This window comes from Lepidochelys kempii, chromosome 3 (genome assembly GCF_965140265.1).
Source record: "Lepidochelys kempii isolate rLepKem1 chromosome 3, rLepKem1.hap2, whole genome shotgun sequence".
Lineage (NCBI taxonomy): Eukaryota > Metazoa > Chordata > Testudines > Cheloniidae > Lepidochelys > Lepidochelys kempii.
In genome coordinates, this window is record NC_133258.1 from 61435967 (window position 1) to 61454006 (window position 18040).

Genomic DNA, 18040 nt, shown 5'->3' on the forward strand with positions numbered 1-18040 from the left:
GTAAAGGACATCATCCCTACATCATCCTGACCTTGTGCAGAAAACCTCTCCACATTGTGAAACCATTCCTCAATAGTATGGTTGGAAGAGACCAAGGAGTGTTTGTATTTAGTTTGGGTATGTATATCTCTGTACATATCTATCTCAAGTGAGATACACATACACACAAACACACAAGCTCAGCCTACACTTGAAAGTTATATTGGTGTAACAATGTCAGTTACTGATGTGAAAAAACACACCAAAGCAACGCAGCTATGTCACCATATCCCTCAGTGTAGACACTGCTATGCTGACAGAAGGGTGCTTCCATCGATATAGCTAACATCATTCAAGGAAGTGTTGTTCCTACACTGACCAAAAAAAAAAAAAAAACCCTTCTAAGGGTGTAGATTTTGTCTACACTATCGGACTAGCCAACACAGCTATGCTAGTATAGCCTATTAGTGTAGACATACCAGCACTCTGAAACACATTTCTGCGTGCAAGTCACGAGGGTTCCAAAGGATTATCTGAACAATTATCCTCAGATAATATCTACCAAAATGTCATACCTATGGACCAACAGTATATATGGAATGCTAATCACTGTATTATCTAAATATTGAACATAGTAAGGATGTATAAGACAAACAAAAGTAGACTCTGTTCTTGGTTAGTCATTTGTACTTTGATTTTGTTTTTTAATAAGGAGGCTAATTATGGAAGTGAAATATTAGAGGCAACACTATACTACGTACCTAGAGTTATCAGAGGCTTGCACAGATTTTGTCCCTAGAGCAATCCTGTGCCCCTTTAGGTTATAAAGAAGCTTCTGTATGTTGAATTTTATAAGACAGCAATACGACAACCTGACATTTATGCACAGCACTCTTCAACCGCATGAGTTGCAGTACTTTGTTTCATATCAGTGAAATGAAAAGCATGAGTGACACTTATACTATGGCTATGGGTCACTGCCAGTCTTGCTCCAAAACACCATTAGCTTATGGCATGGCATATCACAGACAAAAGGCATGGTGTGTGACATGCATTGTGCTTCACTGACACACATGCCACAAGCCATGTAGTGCTGCAACACCCTTTGACATTATGTGGAAACAATTTATGCAGTGTGTGATTATACACACTGTGAAAGGAACGCAGGAAAAAAAAAAACTGTTGCCATTTTGACAGTCCCAGAAGCAGGAAGTTTTAAAAGACAATGCTGAATTAAATCTCAGTTCATTCACGCTTTTCATCTCTTGAAACATTAAAGCATTGGTCTGAGAAAAATAGGCAGTGATTTCCTCTACATAATATGAACAACACTAGAGCAAGATTATATCTGTCAGAGATGAAAATATTTGTGTCTCATTGTAATCCATCCTGGGGTTTACAGACCCAAAGTCCTCCAGGGAGTATGACAAATCTACATGATGTTTATGAAAGCTAGATTTTGCATTCTGATCTCTGGTTTAAAAGACAGATAAAAATCACACATAGCCAAACAACTCTCTAGTGACTACACAGATTCAGATGCTGAAGAGACTTGGTTATTCAAGAAAAAAAGTCAGCATTAACTTATGCAAGAAAATATTCCTTCCAAATCCATCTTTTCCGAAAGAGAGAGATTTTAAAATGTAGTGGTTGGCACTATAGAAAAACCTTAGATAGATTAGAATGAGCAATATCTCACTGCGTTGGTTTTTAGTGATTTCACACTTTTGATCAAACAATGCCTCTTTTGGATAACAATATTTGTAAAACACTTTCAGATTGATAAGCAAAACCAATACATAATGCAGAAGCTACAGAAATCTCTTTAAATCTAGACATAAAGCCAATTATTGAAGACCCACAGGATGCATCTGATAGTATCACAGGGCCCTTAGAAATTATATATTGTACTTAAAATATAATCAACATTTTGCAGTAATCTAATAATTGAAAAAAGTACTTCATGGTGACCTAAATCTACATTAAATAGTCTCCAGAAATATGTCCCTGTCTTTTTCCCAAGCTACTTTTCAGATAATTAAAACAAAATTAATAATTGCAATCAACTACAAAAAATTATTCTGTCTGCCGTTAGGGACACGATTGTGCTTTAAAGTCATAATTCTGCACTGGAGGTGATAAGAAGGTGCTGGACAGCAGTGGGAGCTCCAGCAAAATGCCTCCTGGTACTTACAGACAGTGCACACCACAGGAACAACTCTGCCACCTTTTCAACAAGTGCAATCTGTGATTCCCCACACTCAGCTAGCGCTATTGAGTGGGGCAGAGGAGAAAGGGCCACGTGCCATAGTCCCCTCCCATCTGAAGAGACTAGAAGCAGCACTGCTAGACAGGAGTAATACTATTATCAAGAAGCCATATTGCATCTGGCCCATTAACAGAGACATGAAGATCAATAGCAGGTTTCAGAGTAACAGCCGTGTTAGTCTGTATTCGCAAAAAGAAAGGGAGTACTTGTGGCACCTTAGAGACTAACCAATTTATTTGAGCATAAGCTTTCGTGAGCTACAGCTCACTTCATTGGATGCATTCAGTGGAAAATACAGAAGATGTTCTTATACATACAAACCATGAAAAAATGGGTGTTTCCCACTACAAAATGTTTTCTCTCCCCTCACCCCACTCTCCTGCTGGTAATAGCTTATCTAAAGTGATCACTCTCCTTACAATGTGTATGATACTCAAGTTGGGCCATTTCCAGCACAAATCCAGGGTTTAACAAGAACGTCTGAGGAACGGGGGGGGGGGGGGGGAATGTGGGTAGGAAAAAACAAGGGGAAATAGGTTACCTTGCATAATAACTTAGCCACTTCCAGTCTCTATTCAAGCCTAAGTTAATTGTATCCAATTTGAAAATAAATTCCAATTCAATAGTCTCTCGCTGGAGTCTGGTTTTGAAGTTTTTCTGTTGTAATATCGCAACTTTCATGTCTGTAATCGCATGACCAGAGAGACTGAAGTGTTCTCCGACTGGTTTATGAATGTTATAATTCTTGACATCTGATTTGTGTCCATTTATTCTTTTATGTAGAGACTGTCCAGTTTGACCAACGTACATGGCAGAGGGGCATTGCTGGCACGAGGGCATATATCACATTGGTGGATGTGCAGGTGAACGAGCCTCTGATAGTGTGGCTGATGTTATTAGGCCCTGTGATGGTGTCCCCTGAATAGATATGTGGGAACAGTTGGCAATGGGCTTTGTTGCAAGGATAGGTTCCTGGGTTAATGGTTCTGTTGTGTGGTACATGGTTGCTGGGGAGTATTTGCTTCAAGTTGGGGGGCTGTCTGTAGGCAAGGACTGGCCTGTCTCCCAAGACTTGTGAGAGTGTTGGGTCCTCCTTCAGGATAGGTTGTAGATCCTTAATAATGCGTTTGAGGGGTTTTAGTTGGGGGCTGAAGGTGACTGCTAGTGGCGTTCTGTTATTTTCTTTGTTAGGCCTGTCCTGTAGTAGGTGACTTCTGGGAACTCTTCTGGCTCTATCAATCTGTTTGTTCACTTCCGCAGGTGGGTATTGTAGTTGTAAGAATGCTTGATAGAGATCTTGTAGGTGTTTGTCTCTGACTGAGGGGTTGGAGCAAATGCGGTTGTATTGCAGAGTTTGGCTGTAGACAATGGATTGTGTGGTGTGGTCAGCGTGAAAGCTGGAGGCATGTAGGTAGGAATAGCGGTCAGTAGGTTTCCGGTATAGGGTGGTGTTTATGTGACCATCGTTTATTAGCACTGTAGTGTCCAGGAAGTGAATCTCTTGTGTGGACTGGACCAGGCTGAGGTTGATGGTGGGATGGAAATTGTTGAAATCATGGTGGAATTCCTCAAGGGCTTCTTTTCCATGGGTCCAGATGATGAAGATGTCATCAATATAGCGCAAGTAGAGTAGGGGCGTTAGGGGACGAGAGCTGAGGAAGCGTTGTTCTAAGTCAGCCATAAAAATGTTGGCATACTGTGGGGCCATGAGGGTACCCATAGCAGTGCCGCTGATTTGAAGGTATACATTGTCCCCAAATGTAAAATAGTTATGGGTAAGGACAAAGTCAATGGGTGGCTGAGAAGTCTTCTAAGCACCCTAATCATTCTCATTTGTGCACATACACCAAGCCAGACAGTCGGATCCTAAATTTAGAGAGTTGTTATTCTTTGAATGCAAAAGTGTGAAAAGGTACAAACATATATTTCAAACAATATGACACAGATGGTAATATGGTGTGAAATACCTGTAGAGTGACTATCCTCAGTTCATGATTTCCTATGACAAGACAAGAAATTATAAACGAAAAATAAACCAGAGGTTTTCCTCCTTTGGGGGAGGGGAGGGGTAGAAGAAGCAGGCAAATAGTACACAGATGCAGCCCAGCAACCCCATTTTGTCACTGATTATATAATCAAGATTATTACAATTCAATGGTTGATTCAATGGACTGTGTCACTCTGAAGAACTAAATATTTTGCAATCTCTTACTGCCATCTTATGCCATTCTTTGCCACTGCACAAGAGATCACATATGGTGTTCATATAAGACATATAAGACTAACATATTTGTATATAAAATTGTTCTATTCTATAAGTTTTTACAACACAAGCAGTTGACTTCCTCACAACTCATTTTAGGGCCCTACCTTTACAATGCTAAGCACTCCCTATCAAAATGCTGTGTGCTCTGAACTCCCATTGAAGTTGATGAGAATTGAGGACACAGCATCTCAGAGGATCATGCTGTAAGGACTACTTGAGAATAAAACTACATTCGCTTGTCCCTTTCTAAACTATTTCTTCAGTTGCTCAATACTTTCCAAATATTGGGCGCAATTTGCATTTATACTAATTTGCACTGATTCTCATTTACTGCCCTGGCAGTGTAAAGAGGCTTTATTGTAAATGAAAACCTGGTCCAAACCTGCATTGGGCATGATGAGAAGTCACTGAGTTGCAGTGGGAGCGCCAGCCAAAACTCCTCTTGGGGCTCACAGGAAGTGCACACTATCGTAACAGCTCTGCCACCCTTTTAGCAAGTGCAACCTGCGATTGTTTTATAACAAAAAGTGATGTATATGTGAACAAATATGAATAGTAGATTATCCATACAATAAAACTACGTTGAGAGAATGCTAAATTAATCCAAAGTGAGGAAATGTAAAAGTTACAGTTCCATGTCCAATATTTACCATGACCCCTTGTGAAGATGCTTTGCAATATATTATTTTAAAGTGCAGCTCTGATTTGAAAGTTACCCTAAAAATGATGTCTTGGGGTTCCATGTTTGTCTCCTTTCAATGGTTCCATATAGAATTTGCTTAATTTACAAGTGAAAGGATGCTTCCCCCCCCCCCAATAGCAATCCCTGCAAACTCAACCTAAACTCAGAGCTAGCTGTATAGAGTTCTTTCCTTCTCATGCATCATCAACTGTAATAAAGGTTCCACAGGCCAAATTATTCCCCCAGAGATACATGTGCAAAACCACTGCATACAATAGATTTGCTCAGATATAACAGATTGGAATTTAATAATATCCTGTTGATGATGAACAAATAGGAATAGAATCCATTGCTGTCTCTTTCATCTATGTTGGTTTATATAAAAATTAAAGCAGAAATTGAAGCACAGCTCAGCTCCTCAATACAGCAAAATTAAATAATCTTTCCAATTAACTGAAGATTCTGCCCCTTCTTTGCTGTCATTGTTTTCAGGCAATCAAGTATTATGCACTATAAACTCAATTTTCTTCTTATGTGTTGACTTTGAGCACTCCCAACCATCTTAATCCCAAAGCACAATGCTGCAAGATGACTTTTGTATTGATTTTCCAATATGTGCTACAATAACTTCTTTTTAAACATACCTCAGTGATCATTCTAATCTAAATGATAGTGCAACCAAATGAGGGCTGCATACCAGGTATTTTACTTTGCTTTTCTTAGCACTAATACAACTGCTATATTTCATCTAATGCCGTATTTTCAAGAGAACCAAAAAATGGAGTTGTAATATACCATTAGGATCTGAGAGCAGAAGTTTACCCTTCTGCTGCCAGTTTCTAGAGAAGTTAAAATATCTCAGAATATCTACATGAATATCACAAGAAAGTGCAGCCAAATTAAGGAGGAGGAGAAGGGGAAAGGTGATTTTATACCACTTCCCCACCTCTCTCCACCTATCCTGGGACAGGTCATACCCTATTACCCCACTATGCTGGCTCTCTGCCACTACGTGATTCTCCAGTGCTGGGGAATTCCCTGATCACTTCCTTAAGCCTACTTGCAAGTGGAACAGAGCACAGGATCTGGCTTTGAAACTTTCCCCAAACTCCCCAAATTGATACAAACAGAAACATTTGATTTGTCTTGCAATTCTCTACTTTCTCTATATTTGAGCCACTTCCAGTAGGTCTATTTTTTTCAAAAGGAGAAAATAATTAAAAAGAAGAGGTCTGATTCACCTTTCAGATGTAGAACAAGACTTCTGACATCAACGGAGATCAGAATCAGGCCCAAGGATGTAAAAAATTACAAAGTTTAAAAATTAGCAAATCCTAAGGTCCTCAAAATGATATTACTGTTAAGCATGAATGACTGAAAACAAAAAAGGTAAAGTTTCTGTGAATTAAGAGGCCAGCCTATGTGACTTCTTATCCTACATCTCAAGTTTCCAGGTTACCACAAGTGCAGGGGGAGCTAGAAGCAGTGTAGGACAGTTATAATAATAAATAATAAAAATAATAAAAGGCAATAAAGTTTTATTTTGTTTTTGTTTTTTAATAAAATGTGGTTTCAAGTTCTACGCATAACTGTGCTGGGAAACAGGATGATTCAGAGGATTGGTTCAAACTCAGATGAGGTCAATAGTCACTGAATGTTGTTAGCGTCTGAGGTCAGTACAGTCATCTACAGAATGGTGATCTACATAGAATCATTTGGTGGTCTAATTTCAGTTTTTAGGGAACAGGTGTCCATGGTACATAAATAAATAACTAAATACAGGCATCATTGTGAGACAGTGTGCTATTTCTTTATATCTGTATCAAAAAGCCAAACAACAGGGAGCGTGAGGGAGGTTTTTAGTTAGGATGACCTGACAGCAAGTGTGAAAAATCAGGGCAGAAGATGGTGGGGGCGGATATGGGGGGGGTTAATAGGTGCCTATATAAAGACAAAGCCCCAAATATCGGGACTGTCCCTATAAAATCAGGACATCCGGTCACCCTATTTTCAGTAGAAATTCTACAGTGAGCTAGAAGAAGAGACAAACTAGTGTTTGGGATAATACTATTTTCCATATTCTAATAAAATTTCTGGTTTAGAAGAAAACTCTTTCCACTGTATTTAACATGGGCTTTAAATTGACCTTGGCAAAGTATCTGACTCCCAGGGCTATTGACCAGTATACTGGACAGCTCCATGTTAGTGATACAGCTCATACGCTTAAAGTTTCTTCATAAATCATTTTACCTCTGAATCAATTTTACTTAACAGTATTGCAGATCCACAATCCAAGCATGTTCACAAATGCTCTTTTTAGATACAGATTTCAGGAAATAGGCAATACTCGCTTGAGCTACCCCACGATTCCTTTGCTTGACAGAAATGCTTCTGCTATTCTTTTTTCTTATATTTCCTGGGCAATTATTCCATTGTCCAGGCAACTCTTACCTGTTGTTTTCTTTCTGGTTACACCTGTGCATTTCTACCTTGGAAACTCAGTCCTTTTTAAAGGCTTTGTTTAAAATATAGGTTCCCAGTGGAAATTTTTCCTTGGCCACTTTTTTGCACCATGCTTCACTGCTTTTTTGGTGGGGGACATATTTTCACTAGCTCATATTGCCATCCCAGTTGCAGTGCCTTTTTCAGAATTAGCTCAGATATTAACCATATTACTGAAAGTTCCTTCTTTAAAATCTCAACTGCTAAATGATCATTGTGTTCTTCCTTATTGTTTCAAGTCACATTGCTCTGCTCATTCATTTAGACCCTTTTTAAAGGTTTCCACACTTTCTCTAGGCCTTTGTAGCAGCACCCACCTTCCCTAAAGCAAACTCAGGTGGCCACAGCAGGATCATCCATTAGGGTGACCAAACAGCAACTGTGAAAAAACTGGAACAGGAGATGGGGGGAGGTAGAGCAAGGGGGGGAGAAAATAGGCACCTATATAAGAAAAAGGCCTGAATATGGGGATTGTTCCTATAAAATCGGGACATCTGATCACCTTAACCGCAGTTTAGATTGGCCCCTGGGAGGCATAGGATCCCCTCACAGCAGCTGCACGAGACATAATCAAGAAGCAAAGAGGAAGACCGGGGAAAGAGGGGACATCGCCAGAGCATCCCAGTGATCTGTGGCTGCTGTAATCGTCACTTGTGTCTGTTGGCAACTATACTAATTTATGCCAGAGGACTGTCCCAGTATAGTACAACTCCAGAATCTGGGGAACACTCACCTTGCAGTATCACTGCCATTCCAGAACTGTGCAGAGTACTCGTTGGCTGCAGCCAAGGATTTGGAGCAATGTCCCTTCCAAAGTGCTTACAACTGAAGAAGAAAAGTACAAATGGCAGTTAGGTATTTAACTCCCATTGATTTTCAATAGAAGTAGGGCACTTCACTGCCAATTGTGCCTTTGAAAATTTCCCGTAAAATGACAACATAGAAATACAGGAAGGGGAAACAGTGTACAACAAAAAGCAGTATGATCAGAGTGTGAGGTTTTAACACACATCTTTCTGTTCCATGATTTTTGTATGATTTTTTTTAAAAAAATGTACATATTTTAGCTTGTTAACACTTCTTGGAACGAAGGACTAAGGTTTCTATGCCTTTGGGGAGAAATGCATTGTTTTAAAGAAGGACTTGAAGGAGGAGGCACTGGTAGCATTCCAGACTTGGTCAGGTGCGGGTTCCAAGTAGAGGGGCCAGTCGAAGAAAGAAGAAGTCTGGCGATGAGGACGGAACGGAAAGAAGTGGTTAGTCAACCAGGTTAAACAGAGTGAAGTGGGCAAGGAGGACAATGGAAAGAGATTAGAGGTTTACAGGAGCCAGATTACACAGTGCCTTCCAGAGGAGGACAAAGAGCACAAATTTGAACTAAGAACTTGAATTTTAATCTGGGTCAATGTGCGGCAATGTTGATGAGGTTTGTCAAAAATACAGAGGAAAAAAATGCAGAATTCTCCTTGTATTTACCAAGGAATTGTAGACATATTATTTAAGTGTGGGCAAAAATCATGGCACAAGAGTTAAGGAGACATTTATATGACAGTTTCACTTCTTTTTCCATATTCTTTTACTATTGTCATTGTGTCATTTACTGTTTCTAATGTAATAATATTTCTAATTTTCCTTCCCCTGAGCACATTTATAACCACGTGCAGTATCTTTCTGACAGTTAACCAGTTTGTCTCTGCCATTTCAGCTTTTTTCTCTTCAGAACCGTTACTTGTCACTTCTTATCTAACTTCTGAATTATCACTACTTCTTGCAACTATTCTTACATCTCATGTTTCTACCACCTATGGCTTTGGTATCTTCCAACATGAATAAATTTAAGAAAAAAAAAGTCTGTTTTAAGCTGAGTGGCCACCTTAACACTGTTTAGTATATGTATTACTTGGAGATCAATAGATATTGTTACCAAAATCTTCAGCGGATCATTGTGTTAAAAAAAGGGGTGGGGCAGGGTAAACCAAAGCTACAGCTTTGGTGTACACCATTATAAAAAAATTAGGAGCCAGATCCTTGGAAGAGGTGGGGAAGAAATGGTATAGCTCCCTTGGTATTAATCAGCATAGTTCCATTAAACTACCTGAGGATCTGGTCCTAGGATGGCGTATCCTAGAAAGGAGAAAACTAAAAGGAAGATTTGATTAAAATAATCAAAATAATGAGTGGTGCAAGTGAAAAATGATCACTTTCCTTCTCCCGACTCATTATACGATAAAAAGGTGTCATTTACGTTGATGGCTGGTATATTTAGAAATAATAAAAGGAAATCTTCAAACAGTATATAATCAATCTGTGGAATTCTGTGCTGCAGAAGGTTATTGATTCAAATAAAGTAAGTGGCCAGGTAATTTTATGACCATTAATATTTATAGCTCTGCATGCTCAACAGTAATCTTATGCTTCAGGACATAAAATGACTTGCAGGGATCAAGAAGAAATATTTTCCTCCATGTCCAGGTACTGTGAGGCAGAGTAACAAAGAATAGCATAGGGGAAAGGAAATTTTGAATTCAAACAGGAACAGAGATTGGTTACTATGATGATCAAGAGACTGGAGAGCCCATTTTACAAGACAAGATTAAAAAGACCTTGGCTTGATTTTACTAGCGTAACAAAGGTTGAGAGGGGATAAAATGCTTCTCTATAAATACATCAGGGAGTAAACACCAGAGAGGGAGAAGAGCCATTTAAGCTAAAAGAGAATGTTGGCACAAGAAGAAATAGGTATGGACTGGCCACGAATACATTTAAATTAGAAATTAGGTGGTTCCTTACCCTCACAGCACTATGGTTCTGGAACAAAACCCAGGAGTAGAGGACACAACCTAATTAATCTTGTCCCCATGGGCATGGACCTCATTCCACTACCCATTTAGCAAGGAAGGTGGGGTTTTCAGCAAACCCCCACCTGTGCTGGTCCCTTTGCTTTGTTCCCTCCTGAAGCTTCAGTGGTCACTCTGTCAAGCAGGTAGCAACCCTTTTTGACAAAACAGCACCAATATTCTGCCGCTATTACCTTTCTACTATTATTCATTGGGTAAGGCTCTATCAGTTCAGTCCGAATGACCTTAGGCTGCCCCTAATCTCTCCACCAAATTCTGTTACCTGCACACTCTAGGGCACCCACTTTTATCCAGTTCCTAGGTTTCAAGGTGTAACCCTCTTAATTTAGACATCCACCCTTACCCCGTTCCTAGGGCTCATGACATAACCTTCTGCAGGTTTGCAGGACCTTTTACCAGTGAAAGAGCCTTACATAGTGTGACAGGGTCAGGCCAGATGGCTACAAGAGAGTGGGTCCCTTTTCCCTGGGTAAGATAACAGGGACTACTCCAGAACACTCAGGAATTTTCTAGAGCTAATTAAGGCAGGCAGGCTAATTAGGACACCTGTAGTCAATTGGGAAGCTGCTAGAATTAATTAAGGCTAATCAGGACACCTAGTTTAAAAAGGCTGTCACTCCAGTTAATGAGGTGTGCGCGTAAGGAACTGGGAGTGAGAGGACGTGCTGCTGGAGGACTGAGGAGGTGAAGGTCTCTGAGCTGGTCCCCGACCCACATGGTGGATCAGCAGAAATTGTGGGGATTGTTCTTACTCTTTTTTCCCCATGCTGGCCAGTGATGAGGTTATCTGAGTGAATGGCAGATTTGAGCCATGAAAGTGGCCAAACTGAGGGCTGCCGTGAATCTCTGAGGCGAGCAAAATCCACCAATAAGCGCAGGACCCACCAAGGTAGAGGAGGAACTTTGTCACAACAGTAACATCCACCACGCAGAATACACACACTAAGCATACAATGCTATGCTCACCAATCCTAATCACGTAGGCGGACTTTCCCTGTTGGCCAGGCAAGGTCAGTCTCATCTGGTTTCTGCATGTCATGGTCATGCATAGGATTCTAGCAGCTCTGTTCTCAGACAGTGTCTTGATGGGGAGGAGTTCTTCTTCTTCCAGGTCTTTTCTTCTTATGCTTCTTTTTCCTTCCCAGCTGGTCTCCTTCTTGGATCTCAGTTTATATAGTGAAACTTGAGTCCTGCTTAGCTATACCGTAACCAATCATTTAACTAAAATTTTACAAAATAATTCTTTGACTAATCCTAACATATCGTGAAGCAATTCTTTACCCAATCATACCCCACCACCTGTTGATTTAAATCTTTTAAAATTAATTATGCAACAGACAAACAATCAAAGAACCAGACAGAAACCATACAGATAAACAGAGAAGTGGTGACCATAAAAGAAAAACAGTAATGAAGTAGAGATTTCACACCCACAACTGTAGGTAAGTCATTCCTTGCCAGGCAGAATGCTGCCAAACAAAGTTTTCTTTCAACATTTCAACATTGGGAAAGGAGTTCAGAATGTTGCTCTGATGGACAGAATCAGCTTGTAGATGGAGCGAGATGTTGCAAGGCAGATTGGATCAAGCTTTATGATGACCAGCATCAGAGGGAAAGAATCTGCTGCTCAGATTCAGAGCAATGCTAGTGTGTGGGTGTACCCTACCTGTGGACGGACTCAGCAGCCATCAAAGAACTTATCAATGCATACTCCATATTCTGTGAAGAGCAACAATGCCACTGTTGTTCTGAGTATATGAAAATGTACGGGCAATTAATGTTGCATTTTTAAATAAACAGAAGTTTACATTTGTACTCATTGACCATCATTATCAGCTATTGAGAAAATAAAAAATTACAGGGTTGAGAAGTATTTTATTTACTTAATCCATAAAGCTCAGCCTGACATTTTAATAGCATCAAATTGAAATGTGGCACTTAAGATCTTATACAGATGTAATTTTTAAAAGAAAGATGCTTACAGCAGTTTAGTCATATTTTAATGAATACCATCAAGTCCTGGAGACCGACTGCATTTTAAAGTTACGTTTATTTTAACTCCTCTTTTGAAACCTTGATTTCTGACTATCTCATATTTAACACCTGCAAAGTGTCATTCATGGGTATCTCCCCACTGATGATGTGGTGAAGACAACTACAAAAAACATCATTTAGTTTTTCTGCAGTGAGACCATGAACTTGAAGTATTTCAGTAAAAGATACTATAGAAGGCATAGATTTAAGTCTTTTCCGTAATCTTAATTTAATCTCTCTCTTATGCTACTCCTGGGGGAATTCTGCAACAAAAAAATTAAAAATTCCACACCAAAAAATTAAAAATTCTGCATACAATATTTTAAAAAACTGCAAAATTCTGCATTGTTTTGTCAAAGTAATGTAATATAATCCAGCAAGTTTCAATTATTTTGGTAATTTATTTAAACTACAATACAATGGATGGAGAATGGGAGTGGAGAGCATTGGAGGAAATCACCAAACCCTCTCCGTCTAATAGTAATGCAGCTAGTATTGACCCTTTCTGTCTAGTTATTGTCAACAAATATATGCAGCAATATGCTCAGTGTTATATCATAGGCAACTGAAAAGTAAGTGAGGGCTATGGACTCAAACTCACAATTTATACTGGCTACTGACCATCTTCAAAAAGTGAGTAGCAAACAGTTAATGGAGGAAAATTTTGATAGGAAATGTTTGCAGTCCAAAAATGTACATCAGTTATAATCACTAAAGCACGATAAGCATTTATAAGGCCATACTGTCCTAACAATAAGGCTTTACCCCACTCTGGCAACATAAAGGAATCTTAACATTTTTATACCTGTTTTGTACTCCTGTGGGAATTCACTAAGAACAATGGAAACAATTCACTAAGGAGGCGGGCTGCTACATTCTGCTTTGCCTGAGGGAACAGAGCCTGCCCCACACCTACCTCTTCAGAAATACCCCAAAGCCCTGCCCCTCCATGCTGAGCATTCTGCAATAGCAAGCAAGAGGGAGTGTGTGTGTCTGTCTCTCTCTCACACACACACAGCAGCGATTTACATCTCTACCGGCTTCTCTGGGTGCCCAAACCAACCTGTCTGCACTGCCAGAGAATGGGTGCATGACTGCTCTTGTGGCTTACCTTTGCTTCCCCATCAGAAGTCATTTTTCCATGGGTAAGCAATGAAATCTGCAGGGGCCATGAATTCTGCACATGCGCAATGACACAGAATTCCCCCAAGAGTATTATACCTTCCGACATCATCTGTGTCATTATGTACCATGATCTTCGGTTCATGATTTAGGGTCTGATTCAGCTCCCCTGGAAGTCAGTGATGTCTTTCCTTTGACTTCAGTGGGAATTGGATCAGGCCTTGAATCCTTAGTCTCTTTGCAGATGCTACCAATAACGATCAGCTGTGGAAGTCTTTTGGATTGTGGACCAGAATGAATCAATCAGCTCTTTTAATCAAGACTGACAAACAGACACCAGATAAGCATCCCTCCCTTAAGCCTTAAGAGGATTGTTGGTTCTCCACATCCCCCAAGAGACTCAGTGGGCTCATCAACCTTCCCCATGAGCCTTCTGATTGGAAATTTTTCTTCCATTAGCAAGCCTCCCTAATAATTTATTTACATTTTAAGGTCTATCTCTACAAGGAAAAATGCTAGACACTTTTTAAAAAACAAAACCAAACCAAACCCAAAGGTTTAGGTCTCCAGCAGTCAACTGGCACTCTATAGTATACTTGCTGGACCCATTTCAGAGGGGGGATGTGAGAAAACCTGGATTTGTGCAGGAAATAGCCCAACTTGATTGTCATGCACATTGTGTAAAGAGTTGTCACTTTGGATGGGCTATCACCAGCAGGAGAGTGAATTTGTGTGGGGGGGTGGAGGGTGAGAAAACCTGGATTTGTGCTGGAAATGGCCCACCTGATGATCACTTTAGATAAGCTATTACCAGCAGGACAGTGGGGTGGGAGGAGGTATTGTTTCATATTCTCTGTGTATATATAAAGTCCGCTGCAGTTTCCACGATATGCATCTGATGAAGTGAGCTGTAGCTCACGAAAGCTTATGCTCTAATAAATTGGTTAGTCTCTAAGGTGCCACAAGTACTCCTTTTCTTTTTGCTGGACCCAATTTTACAATTTAGTCTCTTAAATTTTGGTCCTGGAAACAAGACCTCAGCTATGGGAATCCACTAAATTAGGTTCTCTCTCTCTCCCCTTTCTGGTCTTGTGGCATTTGTTTCCCTACAAAATGGTAGAAATGAGACCTTTTCAACTTTGGTGATTACTGCTTTTTAACTAATTCATGAGTTCCTTGTCAAATTTACTTTAAAAGTTTTGTAACTCTACCTTTGGCCCCAGATCTCATCTACCAATTCTGAGTCCAATATGACTCTGTTGTGATTTGGAATGAAGTGGGCAAAACTGAACTTATAGTGGATGTTCAGTTGCAAGGTCTGTATGAAGTGATAGATGTTGTTCTAAATAGGTGACCAATTCTGCATGCAACCACTGTAGTGTATAACCCATCAACATATAGATACCCTTTATAAGACTTCCACTGACGACGAAGTGAACTGAAGCTCATGAAAGCTTATGCTCAAATAAATTTGTTAGTCTCTGAGGTGCCACAAGTCCTCCTTTTCTTTTTGTGGATACAGACTAACATGGCTGCTACTCTGAAACCTGACAGGACGCTGTTAAAGTAAGTCTTTGGAATTATTGCAAACTGTAGCTGAAGGAATGACAGAGAAAAACAACACTTCAAGCACCACGCCCACAATACCTTTCCTTTCCTTTCACAGAGCACACTTGGAAACAGCTTTGACAAAGGCTTATTCTTTTCCACTCAAGGAACCTTGAAAATCTTATGTTTTCTGTTAAATGATGCATACTTCATTGTTTTGGTTTTTTTTAAAGTCAAACTCTTTATATCTCATCCACCTATCCAAGCATGTTTCTTTCATAGAATAGAAATGTCTTCTACTTCTTTAAAATAAAAACCATTTACCTAGGAAAAAGAGCCAGCTTTTAGCACACTTCTCCAAGATCCCCTTGTCTCATAATCTGTCACTGGGTTTTCCATTTTAAAAAAAGTTAATTACAGGCAGGCGCAACTGAAAATAAAGTTGGCAATATCTAGTGTCACACTGGCAGTTTCAGGTCAACAGTTCTCTCTTTAAAGAGTACTACAAAACTAAAACATCAATCAAAAAAGGTTATTATACACGGATATGGCATATATCCAGGTTCTTGAGTGACAGCTTCTCCATAAGAAAATGTCATGACCCATGTATATTAAAGAAACATTGCTGACTAATATCAGTCAGTTTAGACAGCACATCAACCCTACTGTATCACACTCTCACTACTTTACTAACACATTAACTAAACAGGGAACATCTTGTGATTCAGAGAAATTTGTTTTCCTTATTAAAAAAATATTTTCACAAATCAGTTTTGCACATAATGTGACTTTGTAATGAGCCTTAGAAAGGGTTTTCCAGGACATAAAGAATTATTTCTTCACTCTGATACATTCTTGAAGTATTCCTAGTAGGTTATACTATGTTCCTAGAAAACTAAACATAATTAAGAATTTAATTTTGGGTATGGTTATAGATATATAAGGAGTCCAAGGGCCAATATTCATAGCAGACTTTTGCCAAGTCTGTCTGGCATAATAAAACAAACATAGAAAGAAATCAATTTCAATCTTCTCAACAGTTAGACAGATAGGAATAGTGCTTAACACATTAAAGCCAACTTGAACAGTATGTGATTTGGCTTCATTGGATTATCCAACACTTACTGAAAAGCGTCACTGACAATTCCTTGATGAGCAGCATTCAATATTTAAGATGTGCCCAGTTACACATATATTGGTTTAAATAAATCCTCTCTAAACATATCAGCTAACTGAAAATAATAATGTTCTGTTTTCACTGAGTGCTTTAGAAATCACTTTGGATTTGATGTCCCGGCATAAGAGTTTAATTATGAAGAACATACATTTCTAATTACCACTGTACTCTGTATTTTCAACTCTTCTTTCACTTTTGATTAGTTCTCTGCTTTGAGACAGTAGTGTCTTGAATGTATTTAGAAACAGTACCTGAAAACCTGTGCTGACACATGAGTGCAGCAGTTAGCCAAGTAATCCACCATCGGTGTAGTCTCCCTCATACAACTAAGGAAATTGTTGTGTGCAAATTAGCTGAAGATTATGGATGATGATTAGTTGAGTAACATCTGAAATCACAATGATCGAGGCCTCTTGGCATGGCATAGAGACATGCTTTACTGTAGTGAACACCACATGTATAATTTGTAAAGTTAAAATGGCTGAGAACTTAAAAAATTGGATGGTAACAGCCTGCAAATCCCAAAGATGCCTGAATCTGGTGATATTTGGAACAAGAGAGCTCTTAACCAAGTGTGTAATTGCTTCCATAATTACACACTGACTCAACAGACGTTCTTGGCTTCAGAGAGACACAGAGAAAGAGACAATTATATAAACAAGTGACTTGGCCTCAGGACTGCTGGATTCTATTCCCAGCTCTTCCACCGATTTGCTGTGTGACTTCAGGCACAAGTCACTTAGGTCCAAATTTCTTTTTTTATAAGTATCCACTAACTTTGGATGTATCCTTTTCTGAAAAACTTGGAGCCTAATTTTCAGAGGTATTAAACACTAAATATCCCACTGACTTCAACCAGAGTTGTGGGTGCTCAGCAAATCCGAAAAACAGATCCTTGGTACCTCAAGCTGGGCACCCAAAAATTGAGGTAGCCAAAATTGGTTGATACTAAAAATGTGGGTCTTAATATCTTTGTGCATCAATAAATATTCAATTTATAATGTAGCTTTAACAATATTTGTGTGTGTGATAAGGGTGTTGTGAGCCGTATTTAATGTTTGTAAAATTATTTGAATTCCCTAGATTGAACAGGGTCTACATAAATTAAAAAGTACTGTTATGTTTTTCCATCCCTCCCTTAATTTGATTCAAGACTTCTAAAAATAATATTGTCACATATACAAAAACACACCACAACAACCCCCTCCGCCCCCCCCCAAAAAGTTCAAAAAATATTCCAGCCCAATTCCACAGATCAAAGAAGTTGAATAAACTCAGATTAGAATTTGAATTTTTAGATATATATTATAATTGAAGTAATGCAACTTTCCTACTACTACAGCTGGATGAATTATTGGCAGAAAACAATTAAGGTGCTGAATTTAGCCGCTTTTGATGTTTGACAATTACCACAATCAGAATGAGTATTTTTATAAATCTGTTCATTATTTGACAAATGCTTTCGGTGACCATATTACTCACAAGCTACAATCCGGGATACCTGTGCAAAGAAAAGACTGTAAAATTAAATAGTATCCTCTGTTCCACAAATTTACCGATGTCTTTTGGTGACTGAGACAAAAGAAAATTATTTTGAGAGCGA

General features: G+C 39.2%; 1 long non-coding RNA gene across 1 annotated transcript; it reads right to left on the reverse strand.

Moving 5' to 3' along the window:
- Positions 1 to 3980: 3980 nt before the first annotated feature.
- LOC140908168 (uncharacterized) lies at positions 3981 to 8510 on the reverse strand. Its single transcript, XR_012157791.1, has 4 exons — positions 8432 to 8510; positions 4897 to 5018; positions 4216 to 4247; positions 3981 to 4114 (listed from the first exon to the last, which is right to left on the reverse strand). It is a non-coding gene; the product is annotated as an uncharacterized lncRNA (long non-coding RNA).
- Between the last annotated feature and the right edge of the window lie 9530 nt (positions 8511 to 18040).